This window comes from Aulostomus chinensis, chromosome 13 (genome assembly GCF_037954235.1).
Source record: "Aulostomus chinensis isolate RoL2024-O1b breed Wild chromosome 13, RoL_Achi_v1.0, whole genome shotgun sequence".
Taxonomy (NCBI): Eukaryota; Metazoa; Chordata; class Actinopteri; order Syngnathiformes; family Aulostomidae; genus Aulostomus; species Aulostomus chinensis.
Window position 1 is genome coordinate 18,846,172 of NC_141332.1, and position 25,117 is coordinate 18,871,288.

The following is a 25,117-nucleotide window of genomic DNA, read 5'->3' on the forward strand; positions in this document are numbered from 1 at the left end:
GTTTTTAAAGTTTCGAAATGAATTTTCTTTGTTGTGTTAATCACCAATTAGATAACGAGCGTGTTTGTGTGGCAGAAAACCTTTTTTTTTTAATTCGAATAGACAATTTTCGACGGTTTTGTTTTTGATCCAGTAGATATTTTTAACCTTTTAATGCCAACTAGAATAGATCACGTAGAAAATAGAAAACAGATGGCGATGCTGTAAAATGAGCACAGTAGCAGCATCTCTACGTGGAGAATTCCCATGAAAGAATTGGGAGGCCTCTTTGTGATACAGAGGCCCCGCTTTTGTCAAGTTAAATTGCTCCACCTGAAGGTTCTAGTCACATATTTATTTAAATTTGCTTTAAAAGTCCCCGACCACAATTCTACTGTACAAAAGACACGTACCAGAGTGCGCCACTGACATGAGAAAAATAGTGCTGTGGCTGTTCTTTAAAGGCATACCAATTTCACACTGTCAAATTAAAGCACTCTTATATTTCAGAACCATACATGCAGTTTGGTCTAAAGGGCTTTTATCACCTGAAATACAACATTCTCAGCTAAATGTAATCGATATCATGTATTTTATGTGTAGTAAAATAGATCATTTAAGATAGCGGATACTACGATTGCGTGATGTAAAAATAAAAGCTTGGGTGAATTTAACTATATCTTGACAGATTGGGACTTTGCGTGTGCATAACTAAACTCCCATTTAGTGTGTGTGTGTGTGTGTGTGTGTGTGTGTAGTCATATTTAAGCTACCTGTGTGTTAGGTTTCTGAGTACACTGTTTTGACTGCTGCTGTATATTTTGGATGAAAACTTGTTTTCTATGGCGTCACCTTTCCCGCCATCACGACACATCACATCACAACGCTTGTCTGAGCTGAGTGCTGTCATGCATCACTTTCTGTTCTAGGAATAACTGCTGCACGTCACTCAACATTTGCCTGGGTGACATACATGATATGCACATGCTACTGCTGGAGATGTTTGTGTGATGGACTTTGACATGCAAGTTTGAAGGAGCAAGTGAAACTAGGAGATTGAGAAACCTTTTTTTTTGTTTTGTTTTTTTTTGCTTCGGAACAAGTTTTTGAAACACATAATTCTAGCTGATGTCCCTGCTAACGTTCCACCTCCATCATTTAGCACAAAATCAGAATATGAAGTGCTGTTAATGGTTCTTTATTTAAAAATGAAGCATTAAAAACACACATTGTTTTCTTCCAATACAATTAAGTAGTACCTATCTTCCGTCTAGTAAAACTTAGTGGGCGTTATATAATCAGAAAGTTGACTGCCAGCATCCTGCAGCTTGTTTATGGTGACATCTCATTGCTTGGTCGACGGGGTCCTGCCTGTGTGCGTCTTTATTAGTAGCTATGCACTGCTGGCGTAGGCACCCCAGAAGCAGTCGTGACAGCCCTTTTTTTTTTTCTTGCCCCACTTCATACTAAGCCTTGGATTTGAAAGAGAGGCAGCTCAGGACAGAGCAAGTGCATCAAATCAGAGCATAAGTAAAGTGTTCAAGAGTGAAAGGCCATATCTTAATGGGACAAATAATACACCACTTCTTAAAAAGACTCATTCTAAGTGATATTTAACTCAGCACACAGGCAGGTGTAAAGCAATCAAGTTATAGAGCAATATTAATGTGTTGGAAGTTACAACATGATACCGAATTCATCTGCACCCTAAAACTGCAAATGTTATTTTAAAGGTTGTGAATCTGGGTCTCTTTTGGACTGGTCTGGAATATTTTCATTGTAATTTTAACTAATTTTGTTAAACGATTTAAGAACAACAACAACAAAAATTGCAAACATGGTGATACAGAGTTCTTTTGCGAAAAAAAAACAACAAAAAAACATTTTCCTCTCAGGGAGCACCAGGAGGTGCTGTAAAGCAGTTAGTCATATAAAAAATAAAAAAAATAAAAAAAACATGGCTGATGAGGGGGGCAGGGTCCACAATAAGGTAGCAGTTCCGGGAGTTAATGCAACATTGATATTGAAGGGGGTTTTGGGAGCTGGGAGCATTGATATTTGAAAAGAGGTATGCCCACCTACCTGGGGCCCAAAGAGGGGAAGCACCCTGGTATGAATTCAGCAAAGAAAATTCAAAGATGTTGTTAAAATGGTAGCCAAGAAGCATTCGGCAGCGTTTTGCACCCCCACAATCCAACACGCTGTAATCAAGGTGGAGGTGTGTCTTTTTTCCCCAGTACAATAAACCTATAATCAATGGACACCTGTGTTGATGAACCCACGTCACTCCAGGCCACCCTTTTGTTTCATTCCATCCCACTTCGTCTGATGTGCAGGCTTGTCGTCAACAGACTCCTCTCGTTCACACCCTTGCTTGTGTTTGGGCCGATATCAGCACGTCAAAGTAGCCTTCTACTCACCATTACTACCAAACCATTCATTTTAAATATATGATCATGCTCATGTATTTAATCATATGGGTGATAAAATTATATATTGTAAATCGCGTACTACAATCTATGTGTACTCTTTCAATGTGAAGTATGTTTTTTTCTGCTTCTTTTTATGTCTGTCTGCAGCTAAGTAATGCAGCATTATTGCAAAGTAACATTAATGTTGGCCCGCAGCTCTGTAATGCCACAAAGAGAACACGTGAGTCAGACAATGACACAACAAAGCCTCGTTACCCGAGAGCGGCAAGCTAACGCTAGCCTCACTAGCCTCGAGCCCAACCACGACATCAACAATCTCGCCAGTAAATGTGAACGGCCCGACGTAGATAACTTAGATTCATCAAGAGTTTCCAAAGGACCCACAGTACGTTGTGTTGCACTGCTCATTTCAGGCGATGTCGTATTGGGTGCACCTGGGGAAGGAGTTCATAACGTAGAGGCAGCTTGTGAGAAGTGCCTGAATAAATCTAGAAGATCGTGTAAAATTGTTGTTATTGCACACCGGCTTTGAACAAAAGATTTTCAGTATTTATACTTTTTTGAACCGTAAGGAGGTTTAAGTAAAGTGAGTCTGAGATTGTGATTATCAAGCGAAGGTCGAATTGTGTCATACCCGACAGGGTCGTGTTGAGGCAGAACGGTCATTCCTGGGGGAGGCTGGATTGATTGACAACAATACAACTGAGCTGCAGACTTTCGCCGAGTCCCAGATTAAGTCGAGCAGAAAGTGCTAAACTAGAAGACCTGGTCCTTCATCATCCTCATCTAAAGTGCTAAACCTCACCCTGCCTTTGTAACGCTGAGGCTTGTGAGTCACAACTGTGAAGATATAATGTTATTTAAACCCAATCTGTCACCAAATGGAGTGAAAAAAAACATGCTTGCCAAGTGCACAAGTCTAACATCACCACTCATGAGACACACGCGCGCACACACACACACACACACACACACACACACACACACACACACACACTCACATACACCTCCCTCTCATGTCGTTACACTAACAAAATCGCCAATTAATAAAAAGTGGATTAATAGAGTTGTCATTAGCAGAATCGCTATCAAAGGTCAGGTTAAACAATTACGCTGAGATATGATCATTATTTTAGGAAGTAATATGAAACAATTATGTGAAATAACTTGCTCCCATGCAACTGGCAGGTTATTCAAAACGGTAATGAAGAAAGATGTTAAAAGAGTCTCTTTGTATATGATAATGAATGATTATTGAACATCATGGCTTCTCTCTTGGGTCTTAGTTGTTGCCTCAGCGACCCATTTTGCCTCTTAAACATTCCAGAAACGTTGCTAATTTTAACAGCTCCATTCACGAGTACCCTACCCCGGACAAGTTTGTCACCTTCCGCAGCAACATTAAACGTGGCGACAGACTCGGAACGCTGACATGTCACTTGCCCCGATGGCGCCCAGGTGGTGCTCATAATAATGCATGTTACCACACCCCCATAGCTTCGGAGGCGGTGTGGCATGTTGGAGTGCAGAAAAAGTTAGTTTAGCAAAGTGTTTTTAAAAATGGTTTCATATGGGCAGCAGTGGGAGAAATTTGCAAATCTCAGTGCAAAGTAGCAGTGCCAGAATCTTGACATAGTGCAATTGAATTTAACTCAAGCAAAAGTAAGCAAGTAAAATGAAAAGAAATCATTACAAAGAAGAAATTCAAGCATCAAACATAAAAGTCCTCTTAAGCAGAAGAACTCATCTAGACTTCATCAAATGGCAGAGTAGATTATTATACCTCATTTAAACAGTATTATATGTTTGAACCAATGTGGGATTCATTTTAACTGTTTAATCTGGTTTAATTTTCAAATGCATACAATTTTATAAACTCACAGCATGCAGCTTGAAAATGTATAATGATAAAAGCCATTAGGTGCATTTTGTGGAGTGAAAAAAAAAATCTTTAAATTAGGGCTCAAAATAAATAGTAATAATCCATGTGTGTGTCCATGACATTTACATAGAACTCACTGCTGATTCCAGATTGTATAGGTAAGTAGCATAAGCAAACATTTAGAACTACAAGCAGAGATTTGTTCTGATGTGATCTGATACAACAGCTCTGTGACTGACTGACATTAATTTAGCCTAAGAGGCTAAAGGTTTGAAGTGCTGTTGAAACAGGATTGCATCATGTTGAGAGGTGTTTCTAATATTTTGACCTTTTTACTTATACGTGACAGGAGCAGATTATCAGAAAGACGACCCACAGCAACCTCAACCTCAAAGTGAAATTATTATCTTTCTGACAGTGTCAACAAAATTGAAAAATGATAAGCTTTGTAAAAGTAGTTCATGCCGGACCTGCTGGGTTAGATTACATTAGAGTGTAGTGGTGCACATAATGAAGTTGTGTCAAGTTACTGAGGCAAACAGACAGTAGAGTCCTCTGTCTCCTTTCCTTTGTTATTATATAATTGAAAATATTCCAGCAGCGGAATATTGAGCTCACTTGGTTTGACTTCCTCTTTGCAAAGGTCAAAAGGCTCTGTTGAATAACTTCAGTTTGTTTAAATCAGCAGGTCTGTGGCACAATAGAACGGACTAATCTACACTCAGGACGTAGCACTAAAGGACATGAATTCAGACTGCTGAGCGAGGCAGTATTTGCAACCTACATTATGAACCGAAATCAATGTGGCTGCTGGGCTTGAAAGAATAGTAATAATCTAAAAGCAAAAGCAAAAAAATATATATATTTATATACCGCCAAAATTAAATTGGCAAAGAATCCAGGGTGTGCACACGGCGGTGGGCTGCGCTATAAAGACATCTGCTGATTACACAGTTTGGGGAGGCCTGGTAGAGGAGCCTGGCAGAGAAACGTGTAAAGAGATTGAGACCACACGACAACTGCTGAAAGAACACAGCACACAGACCCTCACAGCTAGCCACTGCAAGCATGAGGCCGTGAAGACGTGAGCGGAAAGTTGCCCTCACTCTCTTTTACACAACATGAGAACCTTCGCTGCCCAGGGTGGCAGAATAATTTTAGGCCACCGAAATCCAGTTGAGGGCTTTCTCATTTTGTTCATGCCTTTCCACTCAGCAGGTACACAAAGTATCCATCGTAGACTGTACTGAATCTTTCACTGCTTTTGTGATGTGTTAGCAGACAAGAAAATTGTCTATTTTTAAGGTGCGGTTTTCTACATGCTTTCCGTACGCATCAGATGTGCTGCTCTCACCTCTCGCCAAGACAGTGGCAAATTGGTGTCTGTCTCAGCTGACAGTGACATGCCAGTAGACAGGTCTGACTACATGAAACCCCAGCGTTGATGTTTGTCAGCGCTCCGTGTGGCAGGTGGAGACAGGGACCTGCTTCAGGTGGGTCATATCCTGCAGCGTGGCTCCATGGGGAGACGCGTCATGGCGCCGTACTTCAGATACCTTCCTAGTTACCGCAGCAGGACCAGCCCTGAGCACCCAGAGCCTTCCACCCAACAGGGCCAGATCACTTTGCACAGACGACGCCTACACCCTTCTGCCGCACTCTTTTTTAGATTAGATGTTGAATCAGTGCTGCAACTGCCACCTATGTGATTGTGCCCATCAACCCCGTCTCACCGTTATAGATCTTCAGAGTTAACTTCCACCTATGCGCTCAGAAGAAGTTTTTAAAACTGCTCACAGGGAAGTAATGTAGATTCAATTATTTCTTTATATTTTCTACTATATTATCAGTGTGTGAGCAAAAGTGTCACAAGAGATTTGTTTTTGTCTCTAGTCGGTTACACTCGGGCGCTAAAACTGACATTCAGCTTCAGAGGAAGCAGACGGACTGGAGAGAGTCAAATATCTGTTCTTTTATCTTTTTCTCTTTTATCGCATGTCTATAAATATTGGCTGGAACAACTTTACCTCAGTGGGCTTCAGGTACTTGGGATTGCTCATTATGACTGCGCTTAGTGTTATTTTGAGAAATGGCAATAGGAAGCGGATTCATTTATAAGTGGGCAAATGTAGGTATTTTTAATCTTGAGATACAGTAAGCAGATCCAAAGTGTTTTTCTTTTTAAATTGAAGCTCATTGCTGGGTTATCTTGGAGGTAACATGTTTCTCTTGAGCTTATGTTTCATCAGGACATTTGAGGGCATCTGGTTCCATCTCAGCTGAGCCATATGTGCTCCTCTGATCATGTTTAGCCAACGCGTCCTACATTTGTTTTCCCTAAGCCTCCCCTTTCTTCCTGACCTCTAACCCAGACTCTCTCTTTTCCCTTTGTTGTGCAGGTCAGAGTCCACACACCCACGCTCACAGAGCCGCATGGCCACATTTTGGTATGCTGATACACAGACACAGGTAAGTCTGGACCAGGTGCACCCCACAGTGATCCTGACCACTCTGGTTCACCCCTCAGCTCTAGGGTCAGGTCTAAGGCCCAGTAGGCTCCAAGCACAGGTCACAAAGGGCTTTCAGCATCCCAGAGATGAGACACCAGCCTGGCATGATGGGGAGCGTTTGATGTGGCCGTGAGCTGGGCTATGTTACCGTGTTACTATGCCTTTAATTAGCTCCAGCAGCTGCTACTTCCTGGTTGACAGACCCTGGCAAACACTGTCTCTGTAATCTCTTACAGGTGACTGTCAGATGCATGTCAGTTCTCTGTATAGCACCAAGCTGCGTGTCCCTCGTTCACTCAGGTGTTACAGCTCTGGAAACGTGAAAACAACATGGCTGTTTACCAAGCTAATTAACTGTGAAGTGACTGTTTTTAAGATATGAATGGGCGGGGGGGAATGCTCGCAGCGCTATAATGACCACAGCATGTACTCAAATATTTTATGCAAATATGTCTCCGAGTGCCAATACCTTGTCCATTATTTTTATCTTTACAAGTTTTGTGTTTGATTTCTGGGGAAAGCAATTACGATAAAGAGACAACAATGTTCCGCGGGTGATGATAAATGTGCCACTCTGGATTCTTTATCTGGATTTCCAGCCTTCACAAAGACATCCTAACCACTGGAAATTGCCCTCTGAGGGCTGACAGCCAGAAATTGATCTCAGATTAGATGAGCGCTCCTCGTTCTCTACTCTCCTTTGTCACTCCCAAGTTGGTGGATCTTTCCTTAAAACTCCACCAGAGATGAAAAAAGGGAGACTTCACAGCTGGCTATGGCATACTAATACCCTGGACTCATTAAATTAATGGGCGCCAGATTCCCCTTACTGAATGTGCACCGATGCCCTTTGAGTTTGCCGGGGCTAGAGGGTGCGCAGCACTTTGAAAGCCCTGACCGGCATATTGAATGTGTTTTAATAGAAACCTTTTGAGACTCCTGGAAGGATGCGCAGTAACTCTTTGCCTTTAAGTTCCCGCACCTCTCTGTGTGATCTCGTCAGATAGCCACTCTATCCTCGGATTCAGGCCTGGAGAGGGGAAGGGGACGATGCACGGTAAATGAGGCCAGAGGTGTCCATATCTCAGCAGAGGCCATTCTTTTATGAAGAAGTGATTCTTTGAGACATGGTGCTGAGCAAGCTTTGATGTAGAAAGGTGCTTCGGCATAAGACTCAGAATAAGGAGGTTTACAGGCAGACATTCTGTGGGATTCCCTTCAGGGAGGAGAGTGTGGCCCCTCGTTGGACCGTCGTTCATCCAGTGTTGATTTAATTACTCTATTCTGCTGTTCACCCAGCTGCAGAAGCTGCACTATGAAATAAATTGAGTCCCTCGCACCGCCATTATAAATGTCATTGCCCATTTAACGTGAAGACTCCACTGCAAATCAATCTACAATATAGGCAAGCCGCAGGAATACAGAGAATCTGATGAGGAGGTTTTTATCGCCAAAGGTAGCGAGAGCAGAGGGGAAAAGAAAAAGATATTGTTTTTAATGGCAATATAATGCAATGAAAACCTCTTTATATAACAGAAGGAATAGAATATTAATATGAACTTTGCATATTTGCCCAACAGCAAAAAAGATGAATTGATAAGAAAAGAAAGCTGTGAACTACATTTGCATGACAAAAAGTCCCTTCTGTGTCTTAATACATCACCCTGACTGTTATCGGAACCACAAGATAAACTCAATTTCCCCACGAATTCAAATGTTATTCCAAGAATATGTTTTGGTATTTTTTTTAAAGCGATGTTCACTAAAACCAAACCAAAACGTAATTTGCTGCCTTGAGGATAGTGTGTCTCATTCATTCATTCATGAAATATTTTTATTTAGAAGTGCTCTTGTGTACGGGTTTTAGGATTGGTTTAACCCTGAATTTAGTCTCACAGTCAGGAAGCAAAGCCTGATGGCTGGTGAAACTGCTTGCCCCAAACCTGTACTTTCTCTGGGGCTAAATTTTGAGTCACCAAAAAAAAAAAAGAAGGTCAGAACATCATTATCTTATAGTGATCTTGGCTTCATGCGCTTGATTACCTCAAAAACAGAAAAAAAAAATCTTCATAAATGAGAGGAAGAAGATAGCAAAGGTCACCGTGGTGATTGAAACACCCTTTAAATGCAGCTGCACGAGACAAGTGGCATCTGCAGTGGAATAGTGAATAAACAGAAATCCAGTGGAGCTAAAAATGGCTGACTCAGGTGCACAGCAGCAGCATCCCACCATGCTACATCTCTCACTCTCCCTCCCTTATTATCTTCACCTTTGCATGTGACGAACAGCATCATATACCTCTTAGAGCAATACATGTTGGGCAATGATTCGATTTTCATAGCTAGCTTTGACAGTAATGATTCCATAAATCCTTTGATTGTAGCTCAATCACCGTGGCTGCACCATCGCCTCGCTCGTCAGCAGTTCCATAAGCACAGTGTAACACACTGCTGTGGCGGCTGATACTTACATGCCTCCCACTCTAAAGTGTGATGGTAATTTATTCTCTTTCCCCAGTGTTCATGATCCTGATGTAACTCACAGTGACAAGAATCCATCTCTTTGATACCTGGCAACACTGTCAGAGGAAGGGTGAAGTGGGGGGGGGGGGGTTGTACAAATATGATCATAAAGGAGGGGATGGTTACCAGGCAGGTTTAGAACACCCAACGCTGCATCCTCTCCTAAAATATCCAGTGAACGCTAACACTGGCATACTTGAAAATAATCATTGGATGGGGGAAGGTTAAAAACAATTCACTGACAGAGATTTGAACCTACGGCATGGAAGCCAATTTCCCCTGCTAGAAGTTTCTCTCGGAGTATGGCTTAAGCACTTCAAAGTTATATAGAGAGTATGAATCATTTGGCAGCTCATGTTGTCCAGCTTCAAAAAAAAAGCTAAAGCTAGCCAGAGACACACTGTGGGCTGATTTCAGCTTCACAGAGGAGAAAGAATTTGGCTTGAGCTTAGGCCGCCCATCCCCATCCAGAGGTGGGCTCTTTTTCATCTTATCGTAGTCTTAGCGCATTGGTTTGGTGACTATGTGCTTCACAGGTGGGAGTCTGCCTCGCTCAAATAAGCCAGTTCACTAAGGACGGGATTTGCCGCTGTTATTTTTCTATTAGGGAAGAATTATGCTAAGCCTTTAGAGGCATCTTTGTGTTGCTATGGCAGCCCATATTTCCTACCGGGTTGTGACCTTGAATGACTACAGTGCAAAGCCAAGTAGCCCCTAAACCCTTTGAGGATTAGAACCGGGGTCTCTTAGTTATGCAAAACACCTCTGATATGATTGAACCTTGAATGGCTGAATGACAAACTTTATTGAGATTGCTTCTCTTTTCATCTGATCATTGTCATTTGATTATTTCCAATCACTTGGTAGGGCTTCAAACGCTGCTTTCAAAATGGCTGCTGTGAGGAACCAACGCCAGGCTCCACAAACATCATACCTCCAACTATCATATCGACGAAAAGCTACGTGTGTGTGAACTGTGACTAGCGACCGGCGCACCCGTTCACTGAGAGATGCAAAGGTTTGATTTAACCGCTACAGATAATTAGAAGGATAGCTTTTGCAGAGCAGAGACATTTTTGAGGCTCTTCACATGAAAACAACCAAAACCGCCGCATGTATCAGCTTTGGTGAAACTTTGCAGGTTCAGTGCATTTTACAAACCTTCAGCAGCAGGTGGCGCTATAATCCAATGTAATTCCATCATATCGCACATTTAAAAGCATCGCACGCGTATGTCCGATCTGCATCAAAATGACCAATTTATGAAATGAAAAGATGACGTTTTTACATTGTGAAGGGACAACGTCCTCCCAAGCTGCAGTCACCACAGAAACCGTTGCGCATCTCAGCAACAAGTTTAAGGTGGAACTTTGTACTGTTCTGGTTGCAATCAGCCGCTAGGTGGTGTTTTTTCACAATACTGCAAAATATGAAAAGCTATTTATTGAAACGCCTCACAAAGGTCCCATTATGTTCTGGATTTTTTTCCACGTATTTTTTTTTTTTTGCGCACGTACATTTTATCCATCTTGAAATCTTTACGTATGAATGACTTTGCATATTTAGTCGATACGAGATTTGCACCAAACTTTGCACTCGACTCTACCACCAAAACACGCAAAAAAGGAAGTAAAACAGTGGAAAATAAACTCACAACTTTAAATTTCTCTCTCTATGTTACAAATGATCCACAAGCAAAAGCAGAAAAGGTCACATATGAGCAACTTCATGGAATGAAATTTATTCGGGCTTTTTTTCTTGATAGCTGGTGACAACTGCTCCTCTATTAGAATTCTATCTCTTCATTTTCTGTCTGACCTCTCACTGAATCTTTTCATCTCTAGATTGAGCAAATCCACACGGCGATTACAAACATGACACTTCACACTGCACTTTCAAAGTGTGGATTTGTGTGCATGTCTGGCTAATGTTCGATGTTGCTATTCATGGATTTAGAAATTACTTTTTGCTGTTGCTGGTCCACGACGTGTAACTTAGAGATGATGACTGATCTGATGACTTTCAGTTGGCTAATTCATGTTTTCAGCGACCATACGACCGCAATAACACGACAAATTCCATGTGCATCCAAACCAATAAAAATAGTTTTCCCCCTTTAGATTTTGACATAATCTATCCAACTGTTTTCACACCAGCCATCAAAGCATCAACTTGGAGACATGTATGGACAGCTACTCAAAGCTGACACACAGATGAAGCTTTGGAAGTATGAGATTGACACTATTGTGGTCGCAAAGCACAACAGGAGACTACTTTGAAGAGGAAAGTGCTCTGAGTATCGGATTTCACTTTAAAAACAGTGGCCGAAGACGAACTGGAGTATTAGACATGTTGCACTGGTGCGCGTTAAGCAACGGAAGCAGGCGCGTGGGCATCTGTGTGTGTCCAAATATGTGCAGCAAAAAGTTTCAAATCAGTTTTAGGTTTTTTTTGTTTTGTTTTTGTTTTTGTTTTTTTTTTGTATCTGGAATTCTCTGCACATCCTCTACAGCTTCTTGGGATGGAGTCGGCAATATCACCAAGCAAACAGCGCTACTTTTTAAAAATGTTTCTTTATTAATTCGCGAAATAAAGTGCTGCTATCAGAGTGATGCATTTTGGGAATTGATCAGTCTCAATCCCAAGCTGCATCCCTGTCAAGTGGCGGGTCTGCGTAAGATGACACATTTTCTGACAGTGTCTTGTCAATGACTGTGCTTGAGTGAAGTCCCCAGCCGTGCTCGCTCACTACCAAAGTGATATCTATCATCTTATTTTTGACAAATTCGTCACACACGTCTCTCAATCTAATTGGACTTTGAGGTTGCTGTAAGACAAAGACAGCTAATCTTAGTGTGTGTGTGGTTTTTGGTGTTTTTTTTGGGGGGGGGGGGTTTGAACATCGCTTGCCATTCAATAGTTCTCAAGTCTTTGAGGGAGCGTTCAGCTAAGTTTGAAAAACATGACAGTCACATTTTAGGTGCTCTGATGTCACACAGTCTTTCGAGCTTAAAAGTTCACTCAATATGAGGTTTGGTCTGCTTTGATGTGGGGTCTCTAGTGATGTGATTTTAGCATGCTATCTGCCTCTGCTGTTCTCTGTCACCCACTCCCGCAAAGACTGACATGGGAGCTGCCAGAGCTGATACTCAGCCTTTCATTCCCAGTGACTACAAATTAAAGATACAGGCAAGGTAAATTCAAGCAGCGCCATGGCAAGCAAAACATATAAACTTCTGCTGGTATTTACTTCAGCAGGAGAAACCGCACTTCAAAAAACATTCGTACTCATGTACTTTCTGCTCTTCTACCAGTCCATAAAATGTATCAATTTCATGTTTTCCCCGCAGACGTCGCAGCCTTTCGTGTGCCGATACACATCTGATGCGGCCTCTCGCCCTCTCTGAGATAACTAAGCTATTAATAACCCAGAAACATCCATAAATGTGATATTCCGGAATATTCCAAAAAAAAATGCAGCACAAGCAGTGCTTGGCAGGTGCCCCCCCATCCTTCAGACTCTTTCGGCAGGATGCCCCATGCTTACTTGAGCATTTAGATGGAAATTTGTTCTAATGGATCAGATTTTATTTGGATATCTGATCCAGTGACTTGGCTTGCAGGCCTTCATCAGATTGGCACATCCCGGCTCATAATTGTCAAGGGCCCTCAGACCATAAAATCAAATCAGTGATGGGGCCCAAAACCTTGTTTTTATGGGCCAGAAAACTCGAACTGCACCCCTGATCCCCTGATTTATTTCAAATTAGCAGGTTCCTCCCCAGTCAAATTTCCAAGAATATTCCTGCTCATTATGCAACATTCATTATGTCAACGTGCATTTCCATACTCACAGGTGTGTGTGCGCGCGCGCGTGTGAATGTGGGGGAGGGGAGAAGGAGTAATCTTGTTTAATGCTGATGACGGCTAGGAAAAAGATCCACCCCCCACCCCACCCCCCCACCCCCAACCCGCGACGCGACGCTCACCTGAAGAAGCAGCTCCGCATGACTCCTCCAACGCTCACATCTCCGTGTCCTGAGATTTGGGATTTAAGGAGGATTAAAGCGGAATATTTCAATTTACCTGGCTGTGACAAAGTAATTACCTAACCCTTGTGGGGAAATGCAATTATGGAAACAGTGGAAGACACCTACAGACGGAGGAATCTGGGACTGTAATGAAAGTAATTATAAAAAAAAAACTCGTCGCAGCTTCCAAAACTCTTAAATTATTGCCTAAATACTCAATGGATGATTGAGCTGAAAAGACATCAAGCAATTCTCCATTCAGAGGCTTTGTTCCCTGTACTGTCATTTTAACCCCTCGGTGTCCAGGCTGCAGTGACGTATAGCCTCGTTTGCTAAAAGCTCAGGTTGACTTGTAAACGTTCTATTTAAAAGGAGGAAAAGATAATCGTTGTTCTTCTTTGTTTCTTTTTAGTTTGTGTCGGTTGTTGACGTTGTTGTTATTTATATTTGGTCGTTATTCGGATGTATTCAATGGGAGGGGTGCGAATCTATATTGAAATATTACACATCTTGATTATTTGATCGTAAATAGGCAAGTCAGCTGTAGAGTGCATTGATACCATTAAAAAAAAGCGATCAAGTTCATAATTAAAAGTCGTCCAACATAAATAAGCTATGATAATTTAATTATATAATAATTCATAGCAGTTGTGTTTCTTTTTCTTTAAACAACCTGCAGATTTATTGCGACTGAAAATGGATTCAGTCATTAACTTTGAAAAACAATTTATAATGTGAAAATAATGCAGTATTATTTGTGGATATTACGTCACCACTCAGAATGTAGTATATAGAGGCTGCTGGTGCGTTTGAAGTCCCGGTGTATGTGTAGGAAGTAATAAGCACCACTGAGGCTTGCCTGTAGTACTTTCAGTCAACGTTTGCTGATAAATGAGGTTTTGATCGTGAACAAACGTCATAGCCTATTTGTTGTGATGTCATTCTGACAGTTGCGTGTTAGAAATAAACCTGAACTGGGCGATTCTCTTTATGATATTATTATCATTTAATCTCAAATACAAATAAACCCATAGATGCCCCCCCCCCAAAAAAAATAAAATAAAACAGAAGAATTTTCTGAAAGGTATCCGTGACGTCGACTCTTGAAAACTTTTACTCCAAACGTGACTGAGGACAACCGCGGTTTAAGAAAATAAAAAGAGTGATTCATCTTTAGAAAGAAGAGTTGAACGGACCCAGTGGAACCAGATGAATGCTTAAATAAACCATGAGTGATAGTTGATGTGGTGAAGCGCGGGGCCTCGGAGGAGCTGCGAGGGGAGGAGAGGTGTGCATGTGTCCGGTCCTCGGGCAGGACGAGGCTGAGGGGCCCTCTGGTCCGGCCCGTGTAAACAGGACCCTGCGCATTGTGTGGCTGAGGTGGATTAGGCCCCCTGCTTTTGTTGGACGTGGTGTGCGTACACACGGACACTGATTCACTTCTCTTAAAGTCGTTTGAAGGAAGTCTCACATTCAAACCTTCAGCCGGAGATGAAGTAAAAAAAAAAGGGGGGGGGGGGGGCTATGAAAGCATCGCGCGGCGTTCACCACTGCACAAACAATCCAGTTCAGTCGGAGGGTTTGTTAAAGTTGACAAAACACGTTCCGGTGATGGTACATTTCAACTACATTTAGACCTGCGAACGACTGAGTTCAGGGGGGCAGAGGGAGATTTTGGGCCCCATGAAAACATGTAACATTATATTGAGACCCACCACTCTCTCTCTCTCTCTCTCTCTCTCTCTCTCTCTCTCTCTCTCTCTCTCTCTCTCTCTCTCTGCCACCAGCCTCATTTGGATTTGTACTTGCATCTCTCAGTATTTTGGACCAGTTCGGCCAAATATTTCTTTTCTTATTAGCGAGCAATTAAAACGTCCCCAGGAAGAGTTTGAAATGTCCAAATACATTCATCACATTTTATTTTGAAGTTCCGGTTATTTTTAATGTGTGCTACTTTGGGGATGGAGAGGGAAAAAAGAGAGAGAAAAAAAACAGGCTTTTCTTCTCTCTTCTCTTTCAGCAGCCTCGCTGAGAGTCAAATGCAGCACTTATCCTTGAAGAAAGTTTTTTTTTCCTTCCCTCAGACATGAATGAATTAATGTCGAGCACTAAATATATGACCCTCTTATGATCGCCGTGGCTAAAAAGACTGATCCCACGATTAAAAGTGTCTTTTTGATGGAAAGTTAAACAGATTACATCAAAAGGCCTGCAGGCCCTCCACGTGTGTGACGTTTCCCTCGACCTGTGGCGTCAAAACGTCTGGCTTCTGATGCTTCCGATTGACAGGTAGAATAAACAACTTTTTTATTATTATTTTAAAACGAACGAGTTTTTAAATGCTGCGTCGGGCACCGCAGTCTCGTTTAGATGTACTAATTTATATAAGTTACAGGAGTTTATGCTGACTAAAACGGCGCTGTCCTTCCTTTTTTCCACCTACATTGCGCTGCGCAACCTTCGAGTATTTGAATAAGAACGCAAATCCCGTCAAACATCTGCTTTGAATTTGAATATTTGATTACGACAGGTGAACTATTATGCGCCGGGAGGGGGGCTCTTGTCTGGACATGAAACCTCAGTGTCATTCAAACCACAAATGTTCAGACCTGCGTTTATAAAAGCAACATAAATGGCGCACAATTTGACCGGTCTGCGCAAAAACAACAACAACAACAAAAACCATTAAGGTTGTAATTGCGATACAATCAAAATTGATCAGCATTAAAAGTTTGGATTTTGTATCATCTGAATATTGTCGTGTTAAAAAAATGCATTTTATTTCATTATTTTATTTATTTTTAAATTAAACTTCAGATTGTCTAGAGGGCTGGATGTCTTTGATGCACGCACGTTTTCATCTCCGTGTGCTGTTTGTGAGGAAGAATAGTTTTCAACATTTGGTGAGAACTTCTTCAAAGAGGAGAATAAGTCGAGGGGTTATCGCAATTTGTTATATTCCATTAAGTGTTTTTGAACAAAACAGACACTCGAGGATGAAAAAATCACGCTCTTTAGCACCTTCGGAAGGTCTGAAATGAGAGAAGAGCTAATTGTCTTTAACAGACAGAAGCCAAAATCAGTGTTTGAAAAGGAGGGAGCGTCGCAGCGAAGTTTGTTTTGTCTTCTTCGAAGAGAGGAAATGAAACTGTATTATAAATTAAGGAAACCCTTTATTCTTGATGACAGAACTCCAGTGTTTTTTTTCCTATTTTTGAAGAAATTGGTTCAGTATACCCCCCCCCCTCCACTTGAACAGATGGCTATTATAAGTACATGTAGAAAGTTTTAATTATACAGCCATTTCCTCTGTGTTTTGTAGAAAGAGAGAATGTCTCACTCTCTGGTCCTCTGAGATATGTTGGCTACTCCTGTCCAACAATCAGGGGACATCACAGTAATTCGGCAAGCGCTTCAAAGTCTGCTGCCTCATGAGTAACTGCTGTAAAAAATAAAAAAAAAGAAAAGGAAAGAAAAAGAAAAATTAAATTAAACCAAAAAGAAAAAAAAATTTGCATATTTTCAAACCTAAAAATCTCACTTTTGATTAAAAAAAAAGTAACATTTCAATGCGGAAATGTGTTTATTTTCATCTCATCGGGATCCAGTTAAGATCCTCTGTCTATCTGTGAACACATTTGACAAAACAAAGATGACAAGTAATATGAAGCCAAAATGAGAGATGCAACTGTCCTCTCAAAAATGACAGTCAGAGACGACCAAATTAAACATCCCTGACTCCTCTCAGCTACAGACGGATATCAGCGAGTACAACAACAACAACAACAACAACAAAAAGCTTTTACATTTGAACGCCGAGAAGCGATATTGAAAAAGTTTGATGTTTGTGGAATACAATGCGTGTCACGACCGTTTTAATCACTTCCTTTCTTCAAGCAGGAAAGCCCATTTCCTGCTTCACACCGTAATGAATTCATTTCGTGTTACATAGGATCATTGAATTCATTAGTGTGCTGAATAATTTTTTTGTACATGTCTAATTTTACATTATACCATATTGTCTATGGACTTAATAGTGCCTAATTGTGTGTGTCCTGGAATGTGTGTGCTCACCATGTTGTCTTTTTGTCTGCGCCTCCATGTGCCCATGAGCCAACGCAAGTGTGTGCCCATATGTGGGTGTATGAGTGCTCCACTGTTACTCCGAGCCTGCGCGTGTGCCCATGTGTGTTGTATGCAGTCTATTACTGCAGTTTAACCCCTGTGTTCAGGGAGTCACATCCCCTCATCACACCAGGCCTCATTCTTACTGCACGTTAACATTTTACACTCTTCCCTCCCCACCACCCCCCCCCCCCTTCACTTTTGTCCTAAGAGGGCAATTAAGGAAACAAACGTTTTCCCCAAGATAAGCTGGCTGCCAGCTTTGCATACTAATGCAATGCCAAGTGGTTACAAATAATAAGTGCTCTAATTACCAGCACTGTTTTCAATCAGAAATTGCTCCATTTCCCAGGATGAGGTCTCCATGGCTGGATAAAAAAAAAAAAAAAACGAAAAAAAAAACCCCACAACCTGACAGAGGCGAAAGACAATCATCTCTATGTGGAGTGTGTCTGATTTTTGTCTGTCAGCGTGCGTGTGTGTGTTCAGGCACCCACATGTGTACACACGTGTTGGTGAAAATAAGCTCATTTGCCTCTCTGTGTAAAGACCCTGGTACGACCCTCACTATCACTGCTGCCATTGACAAGTCAAGAAATGGATCCTGTCAGCCTCTAAAGCGTTTAGCACCACAATTATCCCCTTTCACAGCCTGGCTGCATTAATGTAAACCACACCAGGCAGTAGTTGCCACTCAGTGATGAGCACGCTGTGGTGCATCATCTCTGGGAGAGCAATTTGATGCAATTGTGTTGCTGTGTGATCATCAGTGCAAATCAGGGCCTGCTCATTTATTAAGCAATTTCCTTTGGAGAAAATTAGAAGGAAGGCTCTCATAATTTGGCAAAGGATGGTAATATCTCTAAAAGCAACAACAATGCATAATGTGGTCGACATCAAAAAAAGGAAAAATTCAAGCCCACCGGACGCCGTCAGGGAGAGGGTAGAAAGGAACGGACTTCCTCATGTGGTCACCAGGATTGGAGGGGGGGCAACACAGACCAAAGTGACAAGGACTCACTCCCTGGGTGTGAGAATGAGTCACTCCATAGGATGCCCAAACAGGACCCATCCACTGGCCTTAGCTGACCTTTAGCTCTGACGGTGGCTAATGGAGGGCTGGCCCTCGATCAATGCACCGAGAGCCCGGGCTCCCCATCCCTGCCCTTTCACCAGGCCAGGAAGGAAAGGATGCTGCCAGAAGCCACGCCGCGGTGCCATCGACCTCGCCACTTGCCCATCCTGTGGGTGACAGCTGCAGTGCCAATGAGCCTGGGGACGCCCCGTCGCCCTGCCATGGAGGAAGGGCAGCCAGCGAAACCATCTCTGCAGTGGCAGGAGGGAACGTCACTAATGATCTGCTTGTGAATGTCAGATCCATGTAAACAACCCCAGAAAAGACTTTGGTGTCGAGTGGATGTTGATATGAGAGCCTATACTTAGAACTTGTGCGACAAAATGAAATTTGGGACACTGTTTATAAGCGTTCATAATCATATTCATTTGGGAAATTGAGTGAAATATCAATTTTGCTCTCTAAAGCTTCCCAAACTTATCTAGCTATAAAACTGCAGAGCTCATTAGAGGTGATATTCAACCTGCATGTAAACATGAGAAAAATCCACTCGAAGTTTCTTATGAAATCAGAAGGAAATTCCTCATTTGCTTTAACATGAATCGAATAACGCTCACAACTCCTGCAACCTATATTATCTATAAAGAGTTAGAAGGAACATCAAGAAAACTCAACTTGTTCTCTGCCCTTGTCAAATATAAAAGGCTTTGTTTGCATTCCAAGTGTTATTGTCATGATTTGTGTGCTGAAAATGTTACCGTGGGGAATTTATTTTCTCATGCAACACCATGTATAGCAAAGATGTGCCTGATGTTGGTGCTCGGTGGTGTACTTTGCAACCCAGATGGCACACTGCTGCAAACCTTTCATCAAGAGCAGCCTTTTTTTTTTGTCAATCGGCATACGAAAACAACATATTTATTGTGAATTTTAATTGCGTCGACTTGAATTCCGCACACATGTAAAGATACGGAGAACAATGGCAGATAAAATATTCATTCCATATGGGGAAAGAATGAGCAAAAAGAAAAAAAAAAAAAAAACATCCAAAAGGTTTTTAGCACAGAATGTTCTTTTTATTATCATTAACAGTAATGTGATTCTGTAGCCCCCTGTGACCTCCTCTCAGCGGCACCTCATTTCAGAAGTCATTCATTAGAACAAACAGAAGGCAGGCAGAAAGACAGCGAGGAAGAGGCATGGGGAGAGAGCACGGTATAAAACAAATTAGATTGTTCTTATTAGATGAAGCGCCTTGAGAGTGTACCCAAAAAAAAAAAAATACAAAATTTCAAAAGATAGCCAATATTTGGAGATGTAGATGTCATGTGGAGCCCGTGATCCAGTTGTTGGTCTTGTGCTATGTGTGTAATCACAGCTCCACTTACTGTCCACTTTGGGTTTTAAGGCCTACGGGGAGCCTTGAAATAGGGGTCTGAGTTGTGTATGTTAGGACTGAGATTGGCTACAGAGTTCCAGTCCGAGGGCTGAAGAGGGCTGTGGTGAAACTAATCAAAAAGCTTCTTATGTCTTGATATAAATGGATTGTACAGTCTTTCCTCATGATTTTGGCCCAGTGGAGTAACAGTAAAGGCCACCGCTCTCAACTAAGCCGGCCAGCTTCTTTCCCCGTATGAGCCGTCATGTGTTTGCAAATGGCCAACCTCTATAGGTGTGATTGTGTCAATGTGTACATGTGTGGGGTAAAACTATAGGACCGGGAACAGTGGTCAGAGGCTCGGCTGGAGGGAGGCAGTGGAGGGGGGGGGGGGGTAGATGAAAGTGGGGGGGGGGGGGGGTGATGCGAGCCGTGTGGATCCTTGGTGTGGTGTGACAGACTCCCCAGCCTCCTGGTAGGATTTGTTGGAATGTGAGAGAGGAGGATTTTAGCACCAGGCAAGCCACGCCAGAGTGCTGCAGACTTCATGCCATCTGTCTCAGCCTCCATCTTCTCCTTGCCAAACTCATCAGACCTTTATTTCCTCTCCCTCTATCTCCTTCTCATCCCTGTTCACAAGAGAAGCGGACATACTGAGATCTGCTAATGTATTGGAGGGGAAAAAAAAATGTCTGGGCTTAGTAAACAGATTCAAAAAAAAAAAATCCTCGATTGATTAATATGTATTCTTGGAGCTAACTGTCCAACAGCCCTCATGGAGATAAAATGTGTGTTCGATAGCCCTGCCATTTGTTACTTGACCAACGGGGAAAACGCAAAATAGATATATTCATATCATAGCAGATCTGTTGATCAGTTAATAATGAAACATGTTTCAAGTGGGAGCCAAAAAGTTCAATGGAATTTAAACCATTATAAACAAGCTTCAACAACTTGTGTGGAGGGAGAAAAGTGTGATTTTTGCATCATTATGTATATCACTTAAACAAATGTAGATCTTCTGACAAAATGCGGAGGAGATTTTTGTCAGTTGTTGAGATGCGAAGGCTCGATTAAATATTTTAACTGTCAGTCTGTAGAAATGTAAAAACAACTCCACCACTGAAGAATATGAAGACTAAAGACAAAGTTTTCACGTAAATGGGATGGATGTGTTCGATCGTGTGGCGTTTTGGCGACCCTAATCTCCCGCTCTGGATCCTGTGGTGTTCTTAGGAGCTGTGCACTGTACTTCCATCATCCAATGACCTTCTCCGCACAAGTTAAGAAATGTCCCTGGTTACGCACAAATTTGCTCTTACAAGTTTTAGCCCTAAATTTAGTCTTACGGACAGAAAGCAAAGCCTGGTGACTGTGACTTCTTTCTCCTGATGTCAGTTGTGCACCTCTTGCAAGTGTGGGTGATTGCCGGTCTCTCGACAATAGGTGTCAGGAGAAAGGAGTCGAAAATCGACCATCATGCTTCGCTTCCTGTCTGTAAGATTTAAAAGTCCCCTAGTGTGTGTGAACACATTTTTTACAATAGAACATTTCATGAAAAAAGTTAAAAGTCCAACCAAAACAAGCATTTTACCTTTCTAGTTCTCACAAATAAATGTTGAGCTCACGAAGATGGCTTTTTTTCTGTCCTGCATGACCTCTCTGTGACTCTAGAATGCAGTAAGAGCCAGGCACGTATATTTAGCTTAAGGCTTGAAGCTCGCCGGTGCCCAGCCAGAAGGGTTAGAGTTTGTTTGTAGCTCAAATCAAAGTTTTTACAGATTACTGAGCATAGAGCTGGATAAAGAAGACGTGGATTATACCGGATGAGGCACTTGAGAGTTTGTACACTGACATTTTTGCTGCTGTTCGTAACATGGTGTGCCATTAGCTTTGAGCTACAGTAAATATACATAGCAGGGCTCTTTCTGCAGGGCTCTGTCTAAGCTGACCTGTGGTCTGCGTGCTGGGACGTCCTCAACCGTGGATCCAGGAGGAGAGAGGACCCAGCACCACTGTTCCCAGTTCATAAACCAGAGTCAACTCGCTGCATCCTGCTGCACCAGAAGCTCGACGGGCAACTTCAGAGTGAAAGGAAGCACTTCTGCTGCAGACTGCTAAAACGTTGCATAATATGGATAATACATTCACACTGCTACGGTGGCTATGTTGATGACTAATGGAACGCGGGTCAATAATCAGCTTTCGGAAACTAAGAGAACAGAGCCCGTTTAGAAATCAAACAGAAGCGGAAGAGTTCATTAATTTATTCCTCACTGTAGAATACAACCACAGATTGCAGTTGAATGACTTGAGAAAATGTGCTGCAGAAATTGTCACAACAAACATTAAGATTCAATACTCCTACATACCAGAAAGAAGAAATGACATCAAAAAGAGACACCCAGTAAAGGACAACACAAAAAAAAATAAAACCCACAGATGTTGTGTTTTAGTATCAGGGTGGGATACGTTTACCTGGAACACAAGATATATGTTGATATAATGAGAACTATTCAGCACGTGTGTATTTTAACACTAGACATCTACTCTAGCATGTGATATTTTAGCTTTAAGAGGAGGTGAGCACCATTGTTGTTGGAGCACAAACTCCTCTGTATGTGTGAGATGTTTACTGTGCATAAACACACGTGTAGACACACTTGAAACTCAAATCCCGACTCCCTTTTCTCCCCTCTGTTGGGGCGTCGAAATAAAAGCCAGGTTCTCAAAGAGGATGGCTGCAAGAAATGAAGACGTGCCTGATTTCCACAGCAACCAATGGTGATGCAGCACTCCGGAAACCCTGCCCCCTGATAGGCCTTTGTCGCTCTCTTCATCTCGAGGCCCATGTTCTTACCTATAATCCCCCTCCCAAAGACAAACAAGCCTATCCCAAGACGAGGCTCAGAGGCTAGGGAGGGATGAAGGGACTAAGGCATGGAGTGAGTGAGGGATGTAAGGAGGAAAAGGAGCACCACAAGTCTATGTGGTGTGAGTCCGTGTGGTATTATTAATAAAGCATTAAAAAAAAGTGAGCACATCAAAGCATACAGGGGCTATGCTATCATACATGAAAGTAACACACTATGGCTTAATGTTTCCTATGGCGTGTTATGGTGACGCTGCTTTGATTTGAAATGCATTGTGTGGAAAATGGATTTACAGGAGCAGGGAGAGAAAGCCTGGCGTGGGTGCAGACCATAATTTAAAACCTGACCTCATATGCTCTTCAAAGTCTCCATGGGTGTGGATATTAAGGGCTTATTTACAGTGTATGTGAGAGACCTGAACCCCCAAAACACACGAGAGATGTGGAAGAAACCTGCAAAAAAAGAAAAAAAATATAGATAAAAATTAATAACTGTACATTTTCATTAAATGAACAATTTTACCTCACATGAGCAAAGGGTGTCATACCTGATTATACTTGCCCCTTCGCCAACTAAGCAGGAAGTGAGGTTCCTTTCTCATCTTGGCTAAGGTAATTATCCTAAACTACCTTCCTCCTGTGTTCCAGCTCCATGTGCCACACCAGCACCGACCTCCTCCCTGGCTTCATTATCAGCGCTGGGTCTCACTAATGGCTTGACGACGCCATGGTACGGACTACTGGTGAGGAGAGAATAAGAGGGGAAAAAAAGAAGAGGAGGAGAGAAAAAAGGAGACAATGAAGAGCGCCGTCTGCCCTGAAGGTTAACGTCTCAATCATGTGGGACAATCCTCGCCAGGGCAATGGCTCCTTAAGAGTCAGAGGGTGGAGATGGAATGGAGAACATGGGACATGGCGATACTGACGTGACTGAAATCAAAATGAACCAGATTCCAATCCAATACATGGGGCACATCACCCATCCATACATCCAGTTCAAGTTAACGGCTTCGTGTTCACTGTTTTGATCATTTAATAAGAAAGTTTGTGTCATTCACCCCTGCCTCATGATGTCATGCGAAACATAATGATAACAACACTAATAGTAATATCATCAAAGTGAAAGCAGCTCTGGTATTAGACTGAGTCAAATTATATGTAAAGTGAAAAAAAATGTATCACAAAACGATCAGAATTGAAAATATGTGGATGCGTGCGTCTCTAGATTAGGACAGAGAGTAAAAGAGGAAGTAGTGAGATCAGCCAAAGTATTTTCTGCTCTGCAAGATGACTTCAGGTCTTAAAGGCCACACTGGGATGCATGTGCTTTACCGGCTTACCTCATCATACCAACCACAGTGATGATAATGATGATATTCAAAGAAGAAACTGTTCCGGTACTGGAATCAGTATCAGTTTGAGCAAAAGCAAACCAGAATTGTATCAAAAACGGAAGGAGACGTAGGTCAGTGCAGCCCACATGAGGAAGTCAGAAGATCAGCTTAGGTACTTTTTGCAGGGCAAGATGACCGTGCAAGTGTGTATGTGAGGTGACAGGTCTGCCACGTCCATGACAACTTCATATGCAAACACACACACACACACACACACACATACACACACACACACACCTTGCATATTTGAAACCTCACAACATACAGACGGACTGGGGGTGGGAATTCAGTTTCACTTTTTTTTATGACAAATGACACCCTGACAGTTGGAAAAAAAATGTTGGGGTCCCTGAACAGATTTCTCAGTTACAAAAATAAAATGTGTTGGATTAGACAAAGACAGACATTTTACAATCTACTTTTGAACCCCAATGAGAGCACTGACAAATGCCACCCCACCCCCACTCCGTCTGTGCCATGATTGTTTTTGCTCTCCAGAAATGTCATATAGTTAAGAGGTGATAATTCTATATGGTGCAAACAGATACTGACTTCTTCCAAGTGTTCATAGCATATAGGCTGACACAGATTGAGATGGTGTAAGGTGTCTTTGCCTCACTCTAAATAGCTGTGGCAGCTTTAAGCCATCTTTATATAGACTTGATACCGGCGGAGACGCTGAGGGAATGGTAGAGGAGCTCAAATGCCATGCCCTGCAGGTGAAAAAAAAATACTCCAAAGTTATTGCCGACCTCAGTGATTTGTGGAAATCTATACAGTACTCCAGTTTCTGCATCGTTTATGTTCCAGGAAACCCCATTAATGCAGGGGAAAAAAAAACGGACGAATATAGCATGCAAAATCCCACAGGAGTCGGTGTTAACATATTCAGTTTGATAACAGCCAACAGATCAGG

The 25,117-nt window shown here is 42.2% G+C and overlaps 1 protein-coding gene and 1 long non-coding RNA gene across 12 annotated transcripts in view; one reads left to right on the forward strand and one right to left on the reverse strand.

Moving 5' to 3' along the window:
• LOC147251307 (uncharacterized) overlaps positions 1 to 25,117 on the forward strand; it is a 79,177-nt gene that overhangs the window by 49,904 nt on the left and 4,156 nt on the right. Inside the window, exons 3-4 of one of the 2 annotated variants that reach the window (XR_015118914.1) lie at positions 6,693 to 6,762; positions 23,456 to 23,630. This is a non-coding gene — a long non-coding RNA (uncharacterized LOC147251307). Of the gene's footprint in view, positions 1 to 6,692; positions 6,763 to 23,455; positions 25,111 to 25,117 lie in introns of those variants that run through there. The other variant, XR_015118913.1, reaches the window with a different exon arrangement.
• The window catches only part of zic6 (zic family member 6), a 98,280-nt gene continuing 95,350 nt past the window's right edge, over positions 22,188 to 25,117 (reverse strand). For 9 of the 10 annotated variants that reach the window (XR_015118904.1, XR_015118909.1, XR_015118910.1 and 6 more), the window contains 2 exons: positions 23,356 to 23,547; positions 22,188 to 23,260 (listed from right to left, as the gene is read on the reverse strand). The gene's annotated coding sequence lies outside the window, so the exon portion shown is untranslated. The remainder of the gene's footprint in view (positions 23,261 to 23,355; positions 23,548 to 25,117) is intronic. The other variant, XR_015118911.1, reaches the window with a different exon arrangement.